This window comes from Bacillus rossius, assembly GCF_032445375.1.
Source record: "Bacillus rossius redtenbacheri isolate Brsri chromosome 4 unlocalized genomic scaffold, Brsri_v3 Brsri_v3_scf4_2, whole genome shotgun sequence".
Taxonomy (NCBI): Eukaryota; Metazoa; Arthropoda; class Insecta; order Phasmatodea; family Bacillidae; genus Bacillus; species Bacillus rossius.
The window spans coordinates 46,095,247-46,116,161 of NW_026962011.1; the positions used below are offsets into that span (position 1 = coordinate 46,095,247).

General features: G+C 42.8%; 1 protein-coding gene across 2 annotated transcripts in view; it reads left to right on the top strand.

Annotated features, from left to right (window-relative positions):
• Positions 1-20,915, top strand: part of LOC134542033 (A-kinase anchor protein 200-like) — a 162,325-nt gene that overhangs the window by 32,592 nt on the left and 108,818 nt on the right. The window contains exon 1 of one of the 2 annotated variants that reach the window (XM_063385879.1): positions 19,833-19,857. The exons of the other annotated variant lie outside the window; for it this stretch is intronic. The gene's annotated coding sequence lies outside the window, so the exon portion shown is untranslated. Of the gene's footprint in view, positions 1-19,832; positions 19,858-20,915 lie in introns of those variants that run through there. 2 annotated transcript variants of the gene reach the window in all.

Genomic DNA, 20,915 nt, shown 5'->3' on the forward strand with positions numbered 1-20,915 from the left:
TTTTATTGACGTGGCAACGTCTAATAAATCGATGAACGCTGGCTGCACGCACGAAAAAATGTCCCGGTACGCTGTATCCCGTTACGCTCATTGTTCCGTCATGCTGTGTTCAGTTACGCTGTCGGCGAATGCAGTAATAATAGGTTATGTTACAATTGACTAAACAATTATGGTGATTCATATAATTGATGATAGATATTTGATTACACTTTATTTATATGAAAACTTGTTCATAATTATATTTAAACTTTATAGCCAAACGCCAGTTTTTAAAATTAATTACAAGTCATCTATACGTGAACTGTTTCGTCGACTGTTTATAAAGTGAAGTGTAAAGTTAATGTGGTTTTAATTTCTAATTACAACAACAATTTCTGCAATAAAGGTTAATTATTCTTGCATTTTAAAAATCTGTTTACTAGTATAATTTCTAGTATTTATTATTTTATTATTAAAATAAAAATGATTCAATCTTATTCATAAAAGTATGCAATCATTTCATCAATGTTTTGTTATGACGTTGTCACGTTAAACTATAGTCCGTAAACCGACTTTACAGACAACCAGTTTTTTTTTAGGTTGTGCTCATCTCCTATCGTGTAATTTAAAAAAAATGGCTTCTTTGGTGATTACTGTACTACGTCTCATCCTTAACTTGCATTGTTTAGTGTAATGGACATTCACGCTATTTTTCCAATACACGATTTCTGCCACTAGCGCTGTCCTTGTTTCTATGTGTGTGCTGTTGTTACCAGATATAGAGCTCAACAGTTTGACGCAGTTGTGTAATGTTTCAGAAAAAAATTACTTTTTTTTAATTCATAAAAAGAAAGTTTTAAAAGTCTGAAAAATTGTATGCTGCAATGGGAATTTTAAATGCGGATTTACAAAAAAATACACGTCTTCTAGACTTGATTGGCTTCTGGGTTGTAACCGCGTGTCAGACGCCATCAGAGATGGGGGTCACTTGGCACAGCCCAGAAGCCAGGTAACGCCAGACAATGGCCGCCGCGGAAGCTTGGGATCTTTATTGATATATCTTGTTGTATTTCGTCAAAAGCATAATACAATTCTTACTTCGGAAGAGACAGAACCGAAAATTGCCTCTGTTAGAGCGTAGCTCATGATTTAATGGAATACTTGAAATTAATGGTGACAGGCTGCTACAATAGTTTCTTGTGTGAAATAATTAGTGGTTTGTTATTGGATTTGTTTTCAAAATGACTTCAACTTTGACGATACTGTCTATAGACACATTTTGGTAATCTTTAAAAGATCAAAAAATTATAAAAAGCTAAAAAAAATATTAAACTTTTTATTCACGATGGTGTACAACATAAAATAAGCCATATGATTAATCAATGGAACGCTACTCATGTATGTCGCTGAGTAGTATCACTCTCGCGACAGCAGCACAGCGTGTTATGATTGTTGAAAATCTCTTGTGTGATCTCTGTTGTAACGAAGACAAATTTTTAATAACTGTTGAAATTAACATGGCATTTATCGGTTCCTTTTTCTCCCCATAATTAGACAACGCTGCAAACAGTGTGTGTCGCAAACTGTACTGTAATCACAGCTGTCAGAGCAGGGGGAGTGCCGAGGCAACAAATTGCCGACAGCTAAGTACCAACGCATGCGCGGTAATAATTAAGTTTAAAGTAAATGGATGGGTAGTATGAGTTTAAAACCAGTGCGGGGTTTGCGGTCTGTAATGGGACCCGCGCTATGCTTAAAACAATTAAAACAATTTTGGGGGGAAACAATCAGTGATATTAGGTAACGTGGGTTTCCGTGAGATGAACCATTCCGCTGTTGTAACCTCGCTGGCTGAGCGATCAACACCACGGCCCGCTTTCGAACCTCGACGGGGTTCAAGCTTCCCCCCCCCCCCTTTTCAAATACAACTAAAAGCTAAGTGTATTTGGGAAGGGGGGGGGGGTCGTTACCACAACGCCGAAATACCATTACGCCGAATGTCAAAATTGACCACAACGCCGACAGCTAGAAAACTGCTGTGTACCACAACGCCGAAATAACAACTGAATGAAAGTGTGTGTTTCTTAAATGTACCTTAACGCCGAAGTACCACTATCAAACCTAACTTTACCTAACCGAACCTAGCGTAATATAACCTTAACCTAGTCTAACCTAACCTAGTCTAACCTAACCTAGTCAAACCTAACGTAACCTTTTGGCAGTCCTGCAATGACATTTTTCGGCGTTAGTGTATTTCAGGCATTTCAGCGTTGTGGTAATTCGGCGTTGTGGTACACAGCAGTTTTCTAGCTGTCGGCGTTGTGGTCAATTTGGCATTTCGGCGTTGTGGTATTTCGGCTTTATGGTGCGACCCGTTCCGGGGTTAGGGAGGGACCTAGGTGCGTCTCAGGCCGAAGACCTAACGCATAGTCGTGCTGGGATTAGTCATCTTCGCATGCATCTTGTGGTAGAAGGGGATTGGCCTTCCATGGCAGCGTTTGATGTCATGATTAACTCCTTTCACTCTTTAACTCTTAACTATAACCAGTTAGTTAGACCCAGGTAAACCATGCATAGACACAGGGAATATACCCCGGGCACAGTCATGCGGGATGCGAGGCGCGGGAGCCTAAAGACACAGAGGATAGTATGAATGAAGAATTGGCCAGAGTATAAAAGAGTGTACCATGCTGTTTGGGCCGGGGGGGGGGGGGGAGGGGGGGGGGACACTTGCACGCATAGTCCGGTTCATGTTTTATCTAGCGCTGAATTTTGTGACCAAGGACGCCAGCACCAACCTGGTGGGTGGTAAGAGGCTACACTGACCACTCACTCCTTTGCCAGTCAGCACCTAAAACTAGAGAAGAAGAATGTTAGAACAACTTAACCAGCTAGTTCGTTTTCGGTGACCGTGCGTTCCTTCATACATGTAGATCCTTCAGGTTCCTTTCTTTTCATCCCCGCCCTTAATGTTGAAATATTTTTATCGTCTTCCACCCGGGGTGCGATCTGACCTTCAAGTAGGTCAGCTGACGCGTTTGAAACGTCAGCCTTAAGGCTCAGTTCATTACTATTTAACATGATACTTCCGTTTTAATATTAATGACAAGAAAATGACAAATTAAACATGGCGTGTGAGATCGAACCTTAAACTCTGTACACGATGGCCCTACCTCGGGCGCGAATACTTCAGCAAGCTTTCGTGAGGTTGTTGAGTCATTCGCGGTCTACAGGTGGAAGTGTTATTTCAGCTAGTGATTTGCTGTTCGCGGGTAATTCACTTGATATTCTTCACGCTGTCTTGATAGTTTATTGCTTCCGTTCCCAGTACGTAACTGTATACTGAAAGTGAAGCAGTTGCGAAATTAATATTTGTGTGTTTAATAAGATCACTGATTTGGAATCGAATTTTTCGATTCTCCACAGTTATTATTTTATAGCGTTTGCTGTAGTTTGTGTTAAATGTAGAGGTATCGAAACTTGAATACACGCGCACAGTTTTTTTTTTCTTCTCTGACCCCTATCTTATTTGTCAAAAGGTTTTTTTTTTCTCTCGTATTTCGGATAATTGTTTCAAAACGAACGTGTTCCGTTCCGGTCGGGCAGCTCTAAATACCTGCCCACTCATTCATCGCTTGCGGTAACCGTTCCGGACAAGGCCCCCGTGGTTTTGTGTTTGCTAACGCTAATTTCTCGGTGCTTTCGACACGGCTTGCTTTCCAATTCGACAAGTGACAAGGCTGTGGCAAATTTTCACTGCAGGAGCGCAATGCCAGATGGAACGTTAGCCTCGTTCGGGGGAGAAAGAAAAAACAATGCGTTTCATTAGGATCATTGTGCTCGGGTTGTCAGGGGCGAGGCGAACAACTCTCGCCCTTTGTCTGGCAGACCCCCGGTCTGTGCTTGGGCGTGGGCGGCGCCGGCGCGCGCGGGCCGCATTCCCCGCGCGTCTGGGCCAATCAGCGTGGGAAGACCGTGCGTACCTGTGCCTCCGACACACTTGCGCCGTCGAATCAGCGTTCGGAATAATTCGATCAAATTTCAGTTCAGCTGAAACTATTCATTTACCTTCGCTTCTGATGGTTTGAGCGAAGTTTGAAATAGGTTTGACGGTCCTTGGGAAAAAGTGATCCGCGTTATCAAAAGCTCACATTAAGTTTGACAATTAGAGCATAAAAAATTCATTAATTTAATTAATATTATTTTTCAGATGAAATTATTTTAACAATAGTACATTATACAACATCCCAGCAATCGATATGCTTTTTTTCTCACTTCGATTATCAATACAGGCCACGACATTAAAAAAAATGGTAACTTCGACAATTTTCCATTGAAAACCTATTCTGTACTAGCTGAAGTACCCAGCGTTTCCCGGGCTAACCCCCCCCCCCCCCCCCCTTGGGAGCTAATTTTCTGTAAACCTCTTCCTCGTTTGATGACTATGCAGCATAAGGAACATCACTGCCAGATTTCAAGTCTGCAGGACATGTACTTAAAATAGGGAAAACTTTTGATATTTAACGTCCCTGCAACTCCATTCGCAGCTTAAGATCTAAAAGTAAACAAAGTATTAAAATGTAATAACCGTCGTCATGAGACGCAAAAGGCATCAGAAATGCAACAGCCCTTGGCATTGAAACGAATAAAGAACCAACAATGAAAACTAGCATTGAAAAAATTGAAATTAAGATCTTTAACGCCCCCGCAACCACCCTTGGGAGCTACTTTTCGTAAAATCCTTTGTTAGTGAACCCTTACCTTAGGATACTCAAGGAATATGTCCTCAAATTTCAAATCTCTAGGTCCATCGGTTTAAGCTGTGCGTAGTCTGTCAGTCAGTGTTACTAAGCAGATTTTAAACAAGTTTTCTAAGTATCATCTCAGCAATGAGTTTCAAGTTCTTATAAGTTTCCCCGATTCGGTAACCCACATTAATATGAAGATATTTATCGTATTTTGTAATGAGAAAGCAAACATTTCGTAATTCTCTAGCTGTAATACTAGTAAAACCTTTTTTCAAAATGTTTATAACATCTTAACTTTCGGTAGAAGGCATTTGATGGGAGTAATTTCTTAAATGGGACGGAAGTCTAATGGAACGTAAATGTGTAACCATGGTGCTGGCGTCTGTGGTGGATGGCGCGAACCAAAGTTCACAAAGGCAAAGGGAAACTTTATAGTATTAACTGTTAAATGAATGTTAACAAGATGGGCAGTATTTTAATAAAATACCATGACAAAAATCAGGTCCAAAGCTGGAATTTAGTATTATTTTTTTCAAGTCATTTTCGCTTTCATCGGAGTCGTTTCATTATATAGTTAATAATTTCGATCTACTAATCAAATTATTCAATAGTCTACGTAGCTCCTCCGGCAGCGAATTCTAGCGGAGGGTGTGAGAACTACTTGTGATTCCGTCAAGAAATGTAGTTGAAAACATAAGCGTATTTATCACTTTCGGCATTATTTTAGAGAATTCTAAGTTAAATTTCGTGCCCGAGTTTCGTATTATAAGTGCATTTGCAACATGAGTACACTTGAATTTGCTCGTTACCGAGGTTAGATGTTACACAAATCTGGCGAGTACTTCAAGGCACGCCCACGTGTTTTTATTTTCCGTTATAATTAATTACCTAGTTGTATTATCCTGGTAAAATCTACGGTATTTGTTTTTTTTTTCCCCTACCGATAAAGTCTTAGTACACATTGTTTTACTCTTCAGTCCAATAATATAAAAATTCCCCAGTGGTTATTTTAATTCTTCCGTTACACATTCATAAGCAAAAAATTTAGCGCGCCGGGGTTTGTAGTTACCAGAAACTATAAAATTAGCCTAGGTGATATATATAAGCCGCGTTCATCTTAGAATGCTCTTTTAACAATGTGTACATAAAGCGTGTTTACTACCCTGGCAGTAAACAGGCTGCAGCGGTTAAAATAGCACTGGGTGTTGGGTAATGGGAGGATTCTGGCATAAGGAACCAATGTTGGTTGGGCATTGAGCCAATAGATGGTCATTTTGGCGAAGAATCTATTTTTTTCTCTCACTTTGTATTTTTCTCGCCCATTTCTTACTAGTTATCCGTGTTAATTGTTAGCCTAGGTAAGTAAGAGTGGATTAGTTTCAGTGGCCATATTATTAAGAATTAAATCGTAAATCAACATGTGACAAGAATTTGCCATGCTGAACATTGAGCGGTGGTATTTGAAGTGTCGGGTGTGGGGACTCCTGTTCGCTAACAGAGCAAGTGTAGCAGCGAGAGTGGACCGTTGCGAGAAAGTTAGCAGGTACACGACGCCGTTGCGTGGTTGCACCTACGTGCGGCAAACAACCTTTTGTTCTGTAAGGTTTTAGTATGCGCGGGGCGGTCGGCTGTGCTCCGTGGGCGTCTCGTGAACCGATCTCCCGACCCAGTTGCGGCGAGGAAGCTTGGTCGAGACAGGACGCGATGACGTCCTGTGAGATAGAACTTTTCTTTCTTTCTTAATTTATGTGGCCTACAGCGAAACGCCAAACAGCCAATGGTTCAATTTGTGTCAGTGCAGTCATCAATTTCATTCCGAGGTAATCAAAATATCAGCATGTAAATGTCACACCCATGCCTTACCCGGGACTCGAACCCAGGACCCCTCGCACCGTAAGCCGGTGTGCATCCGACTACGCCACGGAGGTCGGCACGAGATAGAACTGACTTCCCCGAAAGAGTGACTAGATGACTGGCATGTGACGTAGAGATTCCCCCCCCCCCTCCTCCCCGCTTGGGACATCATTCCCGTGTATCTGCGTAAGTTGGGTTAAGGTTTTACGTAGCGAGGTTTTTTGCACTAATGGCGCCAATTAGCTCATTTGATATTTTTACGTCATACACACTACCGGTGTGTCTTCGGGTCAAGAAAGTCACGAAAGTCACGAAAAAATTAACTAATCTTGAGAACTGGTCACGAAAGTAACGAAAAAAATCTCGAAATAACCAGTGCTGGAATTTACTTCAACTTTAATTTCCAGCATCTTTTTTTGCTAATGTGCTTTTAAATTTTCAACGCGTTCCTGCATTTAGTACTTAGTTCTATTTTATATAACATTTGATCATATTTTTTTTCACTCAGTAGTGCATATCACCATGTAATATAAATAAAGGCTGTAAGAAAATGTTATTAAAGGTCCTGAAATAGTCCTTAAATTGGTTTAACGTGTATTTGTATGGATTTTTGTCGGGGGATGGGGGGGGGGGAGGGGTTGGATCCCTTAGTTTTCTTAAATTAATCTCCCGATCTACACTAAACATTACGTTGACTTAAATTTTGCGCGCCTACTTTTCCTTTCCTCCAGTAGTTACCATTGTGTCCCCGTGGGTTCGTCCCGCCTCGTGAACTAGGCTAATTTTAATTTGGAGTAGTTATTTGCGTTATCACTAAGGCTCGTTTCATACGCCATGTTGATTATTTAAAAAATAATAAAATAATAATATATTAAATATAAAAAATAAAATATTTAAAAAATAACATGGCGTATCTTACTGATGTTTAAGGGTCTTTTGGATACTGTAACTCGATACCTCCCTTGCAATTTGTTTTATCACTAATATTTTCAACATATATTTGCTAAGTGTAATAAAATGGGTGATAAATTTGTGCAAGGGATGATAATTAATGTTATTGATGTAATTGTTATAATGATAATTAATGATGACTCTTAATGTTCAGTAGTAAAATTTTGTTAGTGTATTTTAAATACATTAAGATAACATTTTTTTCGTTAGTTGATTCATGCTTATCTGATCACGCTATAAATCAAGATATGAACGTTTCATTTCCTTCCCTTAACTGTATATCAGTATTCGATAACCATGGCAAGTCGGCAACATATAAAAAAGTAAAAAATCAACCAAGGCGGCTAAGAATATTAAATTAAATTGGAATTGTTCATTGACACCTTGAATTTTTTTATTATTATTTGCCATGGCTGCAACAGGATCTTAACTGTGGCCATTTACTCGTTTGTCATCACGCGTTGACTAATGGTAGATATTACTATAGCTGTAGTTGCCGTGAAGAAGAAAAAGTTATTTTCTGTTGCAGTCAAGTCTGTTACTAATATCAGACTGCAGCAAGGTATAAAATTTATGGAAGATATAATTTACTCAAAAGATAAACAAATAAAAAAAATATTAATAAAAAATATATAAACAAAAAAAAAGAATTAATAAAAATATATAAATAAAAATATATAAATAAAAATTAATTAATAGATAAACAAATAAAAAAATATTAAAAATAGATGTGGCATATTGTATTATATAGCTACGAACCCTTACATTTAAGTTATTTTTCCAAGTGATTTTTTGGAATAGTTTTTAGTGTTTTTTTTTCTTAATTTATATTATTCATTAAGCTTCCTTAATTTATTGTATTCAATAGTGTGGTGCCAAAATTCAGTGTAAAAGGGTTTTATTTTTATGATGTAGTGTAATGACACGAGTAAATTGCAAACCGGCCTAGTGCTGAATTTTGTTCGTGAATAAAATAAATAAATAAAAAATAAATAAATAATTAATGAAAAATGGACGAGTCCCAATTGACGGGAACTAATGTGATGGTAGTCGCGTGTCTTCGCGAGCGATGGCGACGGCGAGCGGGGAATGTCGCCGGATGCGGCCGAGGTGCGGGCCGTGACGTAGGCGGTGTCCGGCGGAACGCGTCCCGCCGCGCCGGATGTTTGACCAGCCGCGCTTCCTTCCGGTCCGCGGGCCCCTGAGCTCGACGCTTCCCCCCCCCCCTCCCCCAACCCTTTTCCCTATGGTCGTGATTTCTGCTCGTTCTAATTGGCGTCTGTGGTGTGGCCGCCCGCGCCGTTTTTGATTATGAAGTATGGACAATGTTCTTCCTCGTTTCCCCCCCCCCCCCACCCCCCCGACTTATTTTACGTGGAATAAAAGAAACCCACCTTGCTTCTTGTTGTAGTTGGTTAATTCCGTATGATCTCCGTTGTTGCTTTCAGCGCTTTGGCCGCTGAACGCGTCTTCTACTTGAAGCACCGAGTGCGGACTATGGGTGTGGTGGCTGGGATTCGTGATAGGTTGGCCGTTATTCCGGATTGTAATAATGGGTGGGTCGGGAATATTTTTTTTCCTGTGTAAAATTTCCATACTTGTGTTTCGCCTCCGTGTTGCAGAAGACGAAGGAAGACCACAGCAGACTCACTTGGCATTGGTTTATACCCCGGTTGTTCGGGGTCTGTTTTTGTTTTACCCCTTTATTCCTCAACACCGCTGCACCGAATAGTGTGCTGCAATGGTAGGTCTTTATACTCGTTGCTGAAGCCTTTGGTTATAATTCCGGTCCACTCAGCCTAATACAATTTTTTATTCTAAGGTTTGTCGGAATAATTTCTGGCAGGCCAATGCTGAGATGGTTCTTTTTAATAGTCCACGGCTAGTTTCAAGTTTCTTGTATTGCAGTAGTAGTTATGTGTCTGTCTATAATGCATCCCCGTCGACGAGACATAATCGCAAATAAAAAAAGCTCTAATCGTACCTTCTCATCATTAATTCCAAAATAAATAATAATAATAAGACCAGAGCTCGTCATTTTACTAACGTAAGCTATATAGCTAGACTCCACAGCTACATTTTAAATTTGATTTTTATCTTTGTAACGGATGCTATGCAGTAGTGTGCTGTGACACTTAATGGTTTTCATAAATTTCAGTTAATTTAAATTTATACTTTGCTATAAAGTTAATGTATTATGTCGAGTTAAAATCTGGCGGTAACTACAACCTCTCTCTACTCGCTGGTTTTGGGAATCGATGCAAAAGAGAAAAGTTTTTTTGTCCTTTTTTTTAAAGAACTAACCCTGGATGGCCGTTGTTTGCGGTTGCTTCCTCGCTGTGCCCACACAAGAGGGCGTAACGAGTTATCCCGGCAGTTCTTTGGGCGGGGAGGGGGAGTACGCAGCCAGGGGAAGTTAATGCCCTGTTTCCATAGCAACCCCGTTTGGGCTGCGCGCCTCCTCCACGTGTCTCGGGCATAAACCACCCCACACTCCTTCTGGCTTTCCACCATTTGCTCCTAAGTTCTTCCTTCTCCAGTGTTTGGCATTGGTGGACGAGCATCCGGAGAAACTTGAGTACTCGTTACTAAGTTTAGTGGATGGCCAGGCCTGGTGATATTATATAGCCCCTCTTTCCTTCCTCCTCCTTTCTCGTGTTTCTTCACCCCACACTTATTTTCCTACTCTTTTGCAATCTGATGACACCAAAGGTTTATTTTTACGTTTGGTGAATTTTCAATATTCATTGGTGATCTCCATATCCCCTTAAATATTTTTATTTTCGTATTTTCGAGTTCACCTATGATTTTAATTGACCCAGTAATGTGTTGAATATTCGTAAATGACTTTTACCAAGTCAGCGTTGATTAAATGGCTTTTAAAACTTAAATATATATGTGTGTGTGTGATATTCAAATATATATATATATATGTATGATTTTCAACCGTAGCAAAAACTGCATGGGCAGTAATCATGTGATTTATAATTTGAATATTATCTTCGTCGTATTTAAAATACTGATAATTGTTCCTGTTTGCATATTCAGTTGTTTTTTAAAATAAAATAAGAATATAATGAAATGAATTGGGTTTGTGATTCAAAACTGCATACTTAAATACCAAAAAAATATATTTTATTTAAAATATGTATAAAACTTCGAGGAACATTGTTGCCGTGAGGAACAAAGTTAATTGTATTTTAACGTAAAAATTTAAATTAATCGAAAGTTTTTGTGATTTGGAACTGTAAAACTACCAAAATATATATATTTTTTTTCTGGAGGCTTTGATATAAACTGGATACGCGAAAAAAAACAAAAAACATTGTTCCCGGGAGCAACTGTTCCGCGTAACGTATAAAATTGTATTTTAACGTAACATATTATAATACAGCTAGTGGTTAATGGTATTTGATGCGAAACTGTACCTTAACCAAAATATATTAAGAGTGGGGAAAATGTTTCGTAAGGATGTTTATACAGTTTTGTGCATGATGCTGGGTAGGTATGTAGAACTGCATCAAACACAAGTCTGTTGTCGGATGACTTTAACGTAACAAATAGCCGAGCACCAATTTACTGGGAGGAAAAAAAAAACACTAAGGCCTGCTGCTCTGCTATTTTCCGCGAAGATCAAGAAAAATGTGGTGTGTCTGCGCGAGACCCTGAACTCGCCGCAGGAATGTCGCCGGTGACGTCACGACCCGCGGCGGCTGCGGCCCTGACAAACGACGCCAACTAATTAAATAACTCCCGCCTCGTTACCCCAGTGTTCGCGTCGGCGCCTCTCCCGACCCGAAAGCGATGGCTGACTGTCTGGGCGCCTCCACTCCCCCCCCCCCCTTTTCCCCCCTGCAAGTTGCTCGCGTTGTGCCGAGAGGAATCGACGCTTTGGTGCGTTCCGGATATTCCAGTCGCGGAATTATTTTCAAACTCGTAATATTCGGCAGTCGAAATTAATTCCTGATAGACAACACGAGAATTTTTTCTGTTTGAACTTGCTAGCCTCTTAGTCTTTTGAAAATATAAATTATTATGTAGGCATTTTGCTGCGACAAAAAAAAAGGTTTTACATTATACTATTATATTACCCTTAAATTGATAACGGTTCCAAATAAAATCAAACTTTCTGTGCTTTTAGAGAGAGGAAAAAAAGTTTTATTTGCACGACTGGGGCAAAAAAAAATTTAATCTTGCAACTTAATACTTTAAAAATGTTTTATTCTATACTTCGCAAGTTAAGATGGATTATTTGGCGAGATTTCAAAATAAAAAATAAAAAAACCTTTAAAAAAAAAGTGCTATTTGTCTATATTGGGAATAATTGGAGGTTGAAACATAAAATTCAAGATGGCTATCGTGATAAATTACGGTAAAAATCCTCAAATAACTGTATAATGACGAAGGGATGAAATAACTTAACATGGTGTGTGAGGCCGAGTCTTCAGGGGCAGTAGTTTAAGCTCTATTTTTTTTTTTTTTTTTTTTAATTTTCGAACGTGAAATTCGCAAGTGGCGGCGGCCGACTACTCAGCCTCGCGGGTCGCGACGACCTTGCAGCGTCGCAGCTCGCCGCCGCGACGGTGTTGCCTGGCGCCTGTCCCAATCCTGTCCCCATCCTGTCCCCATCCTGTCCCCATCCTGTCCCCCTCCTGTCCCCCTCCGTTCCCCTCCTGTCCCCTTCCTGTCCCCCTCCTGTCCCCTTCCTGTCCCCCTCCTGTCCCCAGCCTGTCCCTCCTGTCCCCCCTGTTCCTCCTGTCCCGCCCTGTTCCTCCTGTCCCCCCCTGTTCCTCTGTCCCCCCCTGTTCCTCTGTCCCCCCTGTTCCTCTGTCCCCCCCTGTTCCTCTGTCCCCCCCTGTTCCTCTGTCCCCCCCTGTTCCTCTGTCCCCCCCTGTTCCTCTGTCCCCCCCTGTTCCTCTGTCCCCCCTGGTTCCTCTGTCCCCCCCCCCTGTTCCTCTGTCCTCCCCCCTGTTCCTCTGTCCCCCCCCCCTGTTCCTCTGTCCCCCCCCCTGTTCCTCTGTCCCCCCCCTGTTCCTCTGTCCCCCCCTGTTCCTCTGTCCCCCCTGGTTCCTCTGTCCCCCCCCTGTTCCTCTGTCCCCCCCCCCTGTTCCTCTGTCCCCCCCCTGTTCCTCTGTCCCCCCCTGTTCCTCTGTCCCCCCCTGTTCCTCTGTCCCCCCCTGTTCCTCTGTCCCCCCTGGTTCCTCTGTCCCCCCCCTGTTCCTCTGTCCTCCCCCCTGTTCCTCTGTCCCCCCCCTGTTCCTCTGTCCCCCCTGGTTCCTCTGTCCCCCCCCCTGTTCCTCTGTCCCCCCTGGTTCCTCTGTCCCCCCTGGTTCCTCTGTCCCCCCTGTTCCTCTGTCCTCCCCCCCTGTTCCTCTGTCCTCCCCCCCTGTTCCTTTGTCCCCCCCCCTGTTCCTCTGTCCCCCCCCCTGTTCCTCTGTCCCCCCCCCTGTTCCTCTGTCCCCCCCCCTGTTCCTCTGTCCCCCCCTGTTCCTCTGTCCCCCCCTGTTCCTCTGTCCCCCCCTGTTCCTCTGTCCCCCCCTGTTCCTCTGTCCCCCCCTGTTCCTCTGTCCCCCCCTGTTCCTCTGTCCCCCCTGGTTCCTCTGTCCCCCCTGGTTCCTCTGTCCCCCCCTGTTCCTCTGTCCTCCCCCCCTGTTCCTCTGTCCCCCCCCTGTTCCTCTGTCCCCCCCTGTTCCTCTGTCCCCCCCCTGTTCCTCTGTCCCCCCTGGTTCCTCTGTCCCCCCTGGTTCCTCTGTCCTCCCCCCCTGTTCCTCTGCCCCCCCCCTGTTCCTCTGTCACCCCCCCCCTGTTCCTCTGTCCCCCCCCCCCTGTTCCTCTGTCCCCCCCCTGTTCCTCTGTCCCCCCCCCTGTTCCTCTGTCACCCCCCCCCCCTGTTCCTCTGTCCCCCCCCTGTTCCTCTGTCCCCCCCCCTGTTCCTCTGTCCCCCCCCTGTTCCTCTGTCCCCCCCCCTGTTCCTCTGTCCCCCCCCCTGTTCCTCTGTCCCCCCCCCTGTTCCTCTGTCCCCCCCCCTGTTCCTCTGTCCCCCCCCCTGTTCCTCTGTCCCCCCCCTGTTCCTCTGTCCCCCCCTGTTCCTCTGTCCCCCTCTGTTCCTCTGTCCCCCCCTGTTCCTCTGTCCCCCCCCTGTTCCTCTGTCCCCCCCTGTTCCTCTGTCCCCCCCTGTTCCTCTGTCCCCCCCTGTTCCTCTGTCCCCCCCTGTTCCTCTGTCCCCCCCTGTTCCTCTGTCCCCCCCTGTTCCTCTGTCCCCCCCTGTTCCTCTGTCCCCCCCTGTTCCTCTGTCCCCCCCTGTTCCTCTGTCCCCCCCTGTTCCTCTGTCCCCCCCTGTTCCTCTGTCCCCCTCTGTTCCTCTGTCACCCCCCCCCTGTTCCTCTGTCACCCCCCCCCTGTTCCTCTGTCCCCCCCCCTGTTCCTCTGTCCCCCCCCCTGTTCCTCTGTCCCCCCCCTGTTCCTCTGTCCCCCCCCCTGTTCCTCTGTCCCCCCCCCTGTTCCTCTGTCCCCCCCCCTGTTCCTCTGTCCCCCCCCCTGTTCCTCTGTCCCCCCCTGTTCCTCTTTCCCCCTCTGTTCCTCTGTCCCCCCCTGTTCCTCTGTCCCCCCCCTGTTCCTCTGTCCCCCCCTGTTCCTCTGTCCCCCCCTGTTCCTCTGTCCCCCCCTGTTCCTCTGTCCCCCTCTGTTCCTCTGTCCCCCCCCTGTTCCTCTGTCCCCCCTGGTTCCTCTGTCCCCCCTGGTTCCTCTGTCCTCCCCCCCTGTTCCTCTGCCCCCCCCCCTGTTCCTCTGCCCCCCCCCCCTGTTCCTCTGTCACCCCCCCCCTGTTCCTCTGTCCCCCCCCTGTTCCTCTGTCACCCCCCCCCCTGTTCCTCTGTCCCCCCCCCTGTTCCTCTGTCCCCCCCCCCTGTTCCTCTGTCCCCCCCCTGTTCCTCTGTCCCCCCCCCTGTTCCTCTGTCCCCCCCCCTGTTCCTCTGTCCCCCCCCCTGTTCCTCTTTCCCCCCCCCTGTTCCTCTGTCCCCCCCTGTTCCTCTGTCCCCCTCTGTTCCTCTGTCCCCCCCTGTTCCTCTGTCCCCCCCCTGTTCCTCTGTCCCCCCCTGTTCCTCTGTCCCCCCCTGTTCCTCTGTCCCCCCCTGTTCCTCTGTCCCCCCCTGTTCCTCTGTCCCCCCCTGTTCCTCTGTCCCCCCCTGTTCCTCTGTCCCCCCCTGTTCGCCTGTCCCGCCATTCGACGCCTCTCCTCGAGCAGGGATGTAGGAAGGCCCGATGATGTTTATCAGATGCCGCTACTTGTTGCTAGAACAGATAACACTCAATAAAATTGCTTGAATAATAAATATAGAACTTTTTTTTATAAATATAGTATGGTATTATTTCGCCTAAATACTATTCAGACTATAGACGGACTAAGAATTAGTTTCACACTTATTAAACTAATAATACAATATGAATAGGCTAAATATACTTTGAAGTTATTCTTTAGGCGCATTATGAAAAAAATGAGCATAATAAATTTTATAATGCGCGCTCAACATGCAACAAAATTTGACAGGATGAAAAAAAGCTACATAAATAAAAATTATATATGCATGTGCTTTTAATTATACTTTAGTGATTGATAATGAATATTGGTCCATATCATTAAAACATTTATGTATTGTGAATATTAGTAATAAAAATGGTGTTTATAAAAAAAATTCAAGTGTATATAAGTGAGGTTATGTTCCTGTATGTATAATTTATTAGAATTATAAATTATTACATTTTATTTAATACGTAATAAATATTAATTAATTAGAATAAACATTCAGCATATTTATTAGTTTTAATTAATTTAAATTTATCAAAATTATTTTATAAAATTAAATGATTTGATATATGTTTTTATATTAATATTGAATACTGATTTTTTTTCGTTTTTTTTGTTATGTTGTTTTTATACTTCATCAGCCGTATTTATATAACTTTAGTCGTTTTATTTTATTTGTTATTATTTGTATGCAAAATTCAAGTTACTTGTTTATTGATACCAATATCAGGCATTAATAATAGATAATTTTTTAACAATTGCGTAATAGCTGAATAAATTAAAAAGCTTGGAGTGCTTAACAAATAAGTATTTGCGAAACAGTGCAGAATATTTACAACCGATGTTGCAACTGTTTAATTATAATCGTGACATTTATTCTTGACGACAGACAAAGGGATTTATTTATTCATCGTCGATGTCAGGATGTAGGTGTTTTTGCGTACCGTTGGTGACGGGGACGCACCACAACGCCGAAATACACTAACGCCGAAATACACTAACGCCGAAATACACTAACGCCGAAATACACTAACGCCGAAAGTCATTGCAGGACTGCCACAAAGGTTAGGTTAGACTCGGTTAGGTTAGACTCGGTTAGGTTAGACTCGGTTAGGTTAGACTAGGTTAGGTTAGACTAGGTTAGGTTAGACTAGGTTAGTTTAGACTAGGTTAGGTTAGACTAGGTTAGGTTAGACTAGGTTAGGTTAGACTAGGTTAGGTTAGACTCGGTTAGGTTAGACTAGGTTAGGTTAGACTAGGTTAGGTAAGGTTATGTTTGATTGTGGTATTTCGGCATTAAGGTACATTTAAGAAACACACACAAATTAATTCTGTTGTTATTTCGGCGTTGTGGTAAACAGCAGTTTTCTAGCTGTCGGCGTTGTGGTACACAGCAGTTTTCTAGCTGTCGGCGCTGTGGTCAATTTTAACATTCGGCGTTATGTTATTTCGGCGTTGTGGTAACGACCCGTTGGTGACATGGTAAGAGATAGTAACGTAACGTATGCGCCACTGAGTGCCGCGCGGTGACTGGCGCGCGCTATTCCGAGAAGACTCCGCCGCATCTCGTTGTCCGGAAGCCGCCCGAGAATTGGTTTCATTAACTTGTGGCCCGCCTGTCCAAGAGCCACGTGCTTTCCAGGGACCGCGTGCGCGACGGGTCTTCGCGAAACAACATTTACTGCAGTTCCAAGCTCTTGGGGCCTTGTCACTCCCAGCACTTTTCAAACCAAGTTGGACGGTCACAACCGCTGCCATGTTTAGTGTATGTATGTATACGTATATAACTTGACTTGATGTAGGCTTTTGGACATACGCCATTGCTATGCTCATGGCGTATGTCCAAAAGCCTACATCAAGTCATGCACTCCCATTGCACAAATCTTTCAAAGATAATACGTATATAACTTGTTCTAAAATTTGTTGAATGCAATCGGCTAATTGTAATCAGAATAAATTTTTTATTCATGAAACAAGCGGTACAGATTCTTCAAAGCACTCGAGAGACTTGCATTACATACACCTTTATCTTCATTTTTTTTTTTCCCGTCGTAAAATGTTATGACTACCTCTCACATTTCATAGTTGCTGTTTGAACGACGAGAAGACTGCGCGCAACTTCGGGGTCGTGCAGATAATACCGCGCTAAATGCACCGGCGAACGTCGCACTTATTATCCTGGCTTACTAACACAAATACACCCCTGACTGGTGGGCCACTTGATATTTTTACGAGTGGGAAAATGGGAAAACATGTTGGAAGGATAGCCCAGTGAATTAACTAGTTTTTTTTTCTTTAGCTTAAATATTGCTCTATTACTTAAATCGGAAACTCTTAATAAAATGTCTTATAAAGTTCACAATCGACCTTCCCCGCAGGAGCTCGGCTCGACAGTGGTTCTCTCTACTTCTCGTCTTGTTAACTGCGCACCTCGTTGCAAACACACTGCCTCGCAATACTCTCTCGTCGTCCACTTTTCGCTCACCAAGTGGTCGCTCGCCAGCCTCGTCGCTAGAGTCCTCGTAACAACAACAACGCGATAAACATGTTGTGACAACAGTAAACGTACATACAGGCAATATTTAAACCTGGACAGCGTCCTATGCGGCTACAACCCTGAAGCCAAGCAACTTCAGTCAATGGCCGCTAAAGCCTGCGTTGTTTATTAATAACTAAATCTGATGCAAAATAAAATTAAAATTAATATTTAGGTAATTTTTTTTTGCTATGACGTGGTTTTAAACACACACACACACACACACACTTCTCTACCGCCGTCCTCGGTAAGGTTATGTTGAGATGCTCATGACGAGACGTTAAATTTACAGTGAGCTTCGAACCACTTCCGATGCTCGTGAAATTCGATTTGTGTCCGTGTGTTGGTCCCACCGACGACAGCTGTCCGTCCCAGCTGCGGGGTGCGTGCGTGCTGCCACTCGGTCTTCATCCACCCCGCACCTTTCCCCAATTTCTATGGGCGCCCGAGTTGTCGAGGGGGTGACCCCCCCCCCCCCCCCCCCACCCTGCTGGTCCGTCGATCTCGGGGTTGATCCGGGTCTGTGGCTCAAGAGCGCGCCACGTCATGCACCCCGCCTCATCCGCGCTGCTACCCGCAGGGAGAGTGAAGTTTCCAAACGCTCAGAGTGCTTGGTAAACACATCCTGCACCAGCTGGGTGAAGAGAGTGTAACATTTTGGGTTTTGAGGGGATATAAGTCTCCAGGATTTATTAATTTTTTTATTTTTTTATTTTTTGTTGGGGGGGGGGGGGGCGTGGATTGGAACTTAAGTATGCCATATTGGGTTCAAACGTTTTTAGGCCATAAAACATTTCATATTATAATATTACAAATTTTGGCTTTCTTAAAGCATGACTAATAATTTAGTGGAAAGCTTGAAGTAAATATTGACTTATCTTCAACAAATAATTCCCCATGTATACGCCGCATTGGCGTTTGGTTTTGAATTCAGTTTTGGGAATAATGACAGTGCTTTATCAACATGTGGTGTACACAGGTCGCATTTAGAGCAGAATTTATCTTACAAGGGGACCACCAAGTATGGTACAAACGGATTTTAATGGGTCTTGTATATGTTGTGAAGGGAGGCCCCCAGAGTACTAAACTAGAAGGGTTTTGTCCAATGCGCCTTAGTTTTCGCGAAAATGGCGGTTAAAGTTTTATACGAACGTTTTACACCGGTACATTTTCCGTCGCGCCAGGCGAGCCAGCCTAGCCTAGTTGGTAAGGCTCTTGCCTAGCAGCCGGCCGGTCAGGGTTCTTCCTGCTCGTAGAAATTTTATTTTTTGATTATTTCATAATTTTATAATACTTATTTTAACGCTAGCGGCGATGTATTAAATTCGTACTAGAAGTGTTTTAAAATCACATTGAATAGCATTATATATAACGAGTGAATGATATGTTATAGTTCATTACTTCCTGACCATTTATTTCCCCTTTAAAAGATTAGAATCCCATTAGGACTCGCCTACCGTAACTGCAGAATAATAGCGATTATTAAAAGAAAGGTTGGGAACGGCAAAATCAGGTAGCAATCGTTGCCCAAGTATGTTTGATAAAAATACATCACGCAAAAATAAAATATATTTTGACTCTTTATTTCAGCGTTAAAATAAGAATTATTAAAAAATTATGAAATAAAAAAAAAATTCTATGAGCAGGAAGCGAACCCTTACCGGCCGGCTGCCAGGCAAGAGCCTTACCGACTAGACTGGCTCGCCTGGCACTACCAGAAAATGTACCGGTGTGAAACGTTCGTATAAAACTTTAACCGCCATTTTCGCGAAAACTAAGGCGCATTTGACAAAACCCTTGTACTCTGGGGGCCTCCCCCTCCACGACATATATATTAGACCCATTAAAATCCGTTTGTACCATACTTGATGGTCCCCTTGTTAGTGTATTAGAAACAACGGTAATTATAAATCTTAAGAAAAATCTCCTAAATATTTTGTCATTTTTTTTGTATTGAATGCTTAAATAAATGGATTCGCACAATTATATATTTTTTCTATGATTATAGTTGCACTTACCTCAGCCAAAAACGAATGTAAATCATGTCACCTGTTCTTACCTCCATGGTTTTACGGGCCTAGAATATCGAGGTTTTTATTTTATTCTCTGAGCTTCCTCTTTGCATCAAAAGTAAACAGTAATAATTTATGTCAATCACTTTCGCATTCTGTGGCTTTATTTTTTACTCTTATGCAGATACTTTAAAATACATTGTTCGAGGCTTGTTTTTCCTGCGAGATTAAATTTGTAATCTGTTAACTTAAGTATTCCTGTTATCTGTGTATCCAGAAATGTTTAGGCACTCTATCTGGAATGTTCATTCCCGGTAAACATTGTAAAATCTGATAACAAGTGACAGCGAAATTTATATACGCATTGCGTGCGTCAGTACTCGGCTACAACGTGCGTTCTCTGAAGACACGCGTTGAGACTGTCTGCCCCAGAGTCGCTGCCGAGGGAACTTCTTGCAGTGTGGATCGTTTCTGGTATGTCGATAGAATTTTAGAATCATTTCAATTTTCCTTTGATGTTTAACAGATCGTCATTGGTCTATTTTTAATGTACGCCGATCGCGTATCCGGAACTAAACCTTTTTAAAAGTTATGATGCATATTAATGATGATAGTTATTAGCGCCAGCCCAAAAGAAAAACCCTGCAATGCAACTAACAATTGCAATGGATAATAATTGTACGGTTTGCCAAAAAAAAATTATTGTTTTAGCTACACTGACTGCCTGACCATCAAGCAATAACTACTGGACCTATTTTGAAGAAACCTTTTGTGTTCAAAAACTTATAATTACTCTCTCGCTACGTTGACGCGAGACGCTTGAAAGAAATGAAAGATTAGGAGGAAAAATATTTTGGAACAAACATGGCGTCAAAGATAATTAACATGTTGTTTGATGTTGTTTGTCTTCTATAGCATTACGAACGTGGCGCCATCTTTTGAGTATTTTTCAAACTAAAAGTTGCAATCTAATATATACATTAAGACAAATAAGATAAACTAAGTGTATGTATATTTGTTTTTGCTTAAACGTCAGAAATCAGTTTGAAATACTTTTACAAACAAACCTTAACCTACTATTTGTCGAAAATAGTTTTAAGGGTAATCGGTGCCCGCCGTGTTCTTGCGGTTTTCGAAAGATGTGATACGTTGACATCTGAAAGTATCAGTACACCGTGAAAAGTTACAGTAAGTTTACGGACTATTACACGAAGAAGGCATTTAAAATTAAAGAAGGCCTCTACATAGCTCCATATAACTGGATCTTCATAGGATTTACTCTGGTTTTCGGCTTAGGACTTCCGTGTTTACAGTTGTAAACAGGCACTTGGAAGGATGAAGAGAGATTTTTGCTGTAGAGAAGTTTTAAAAGATTTTCTGTGATATTTTGTTGTATTTTTAAGCACGGATCATCATTCACCTGGTACTAATTTCGCCGCGAAGCCAGATGACGCCACAGTCAGTGCAATTTTGCCTTCACTCTGCACGTTAGAACAATACTTAATAAATTTCCATTATTTTTTTCATTCTTA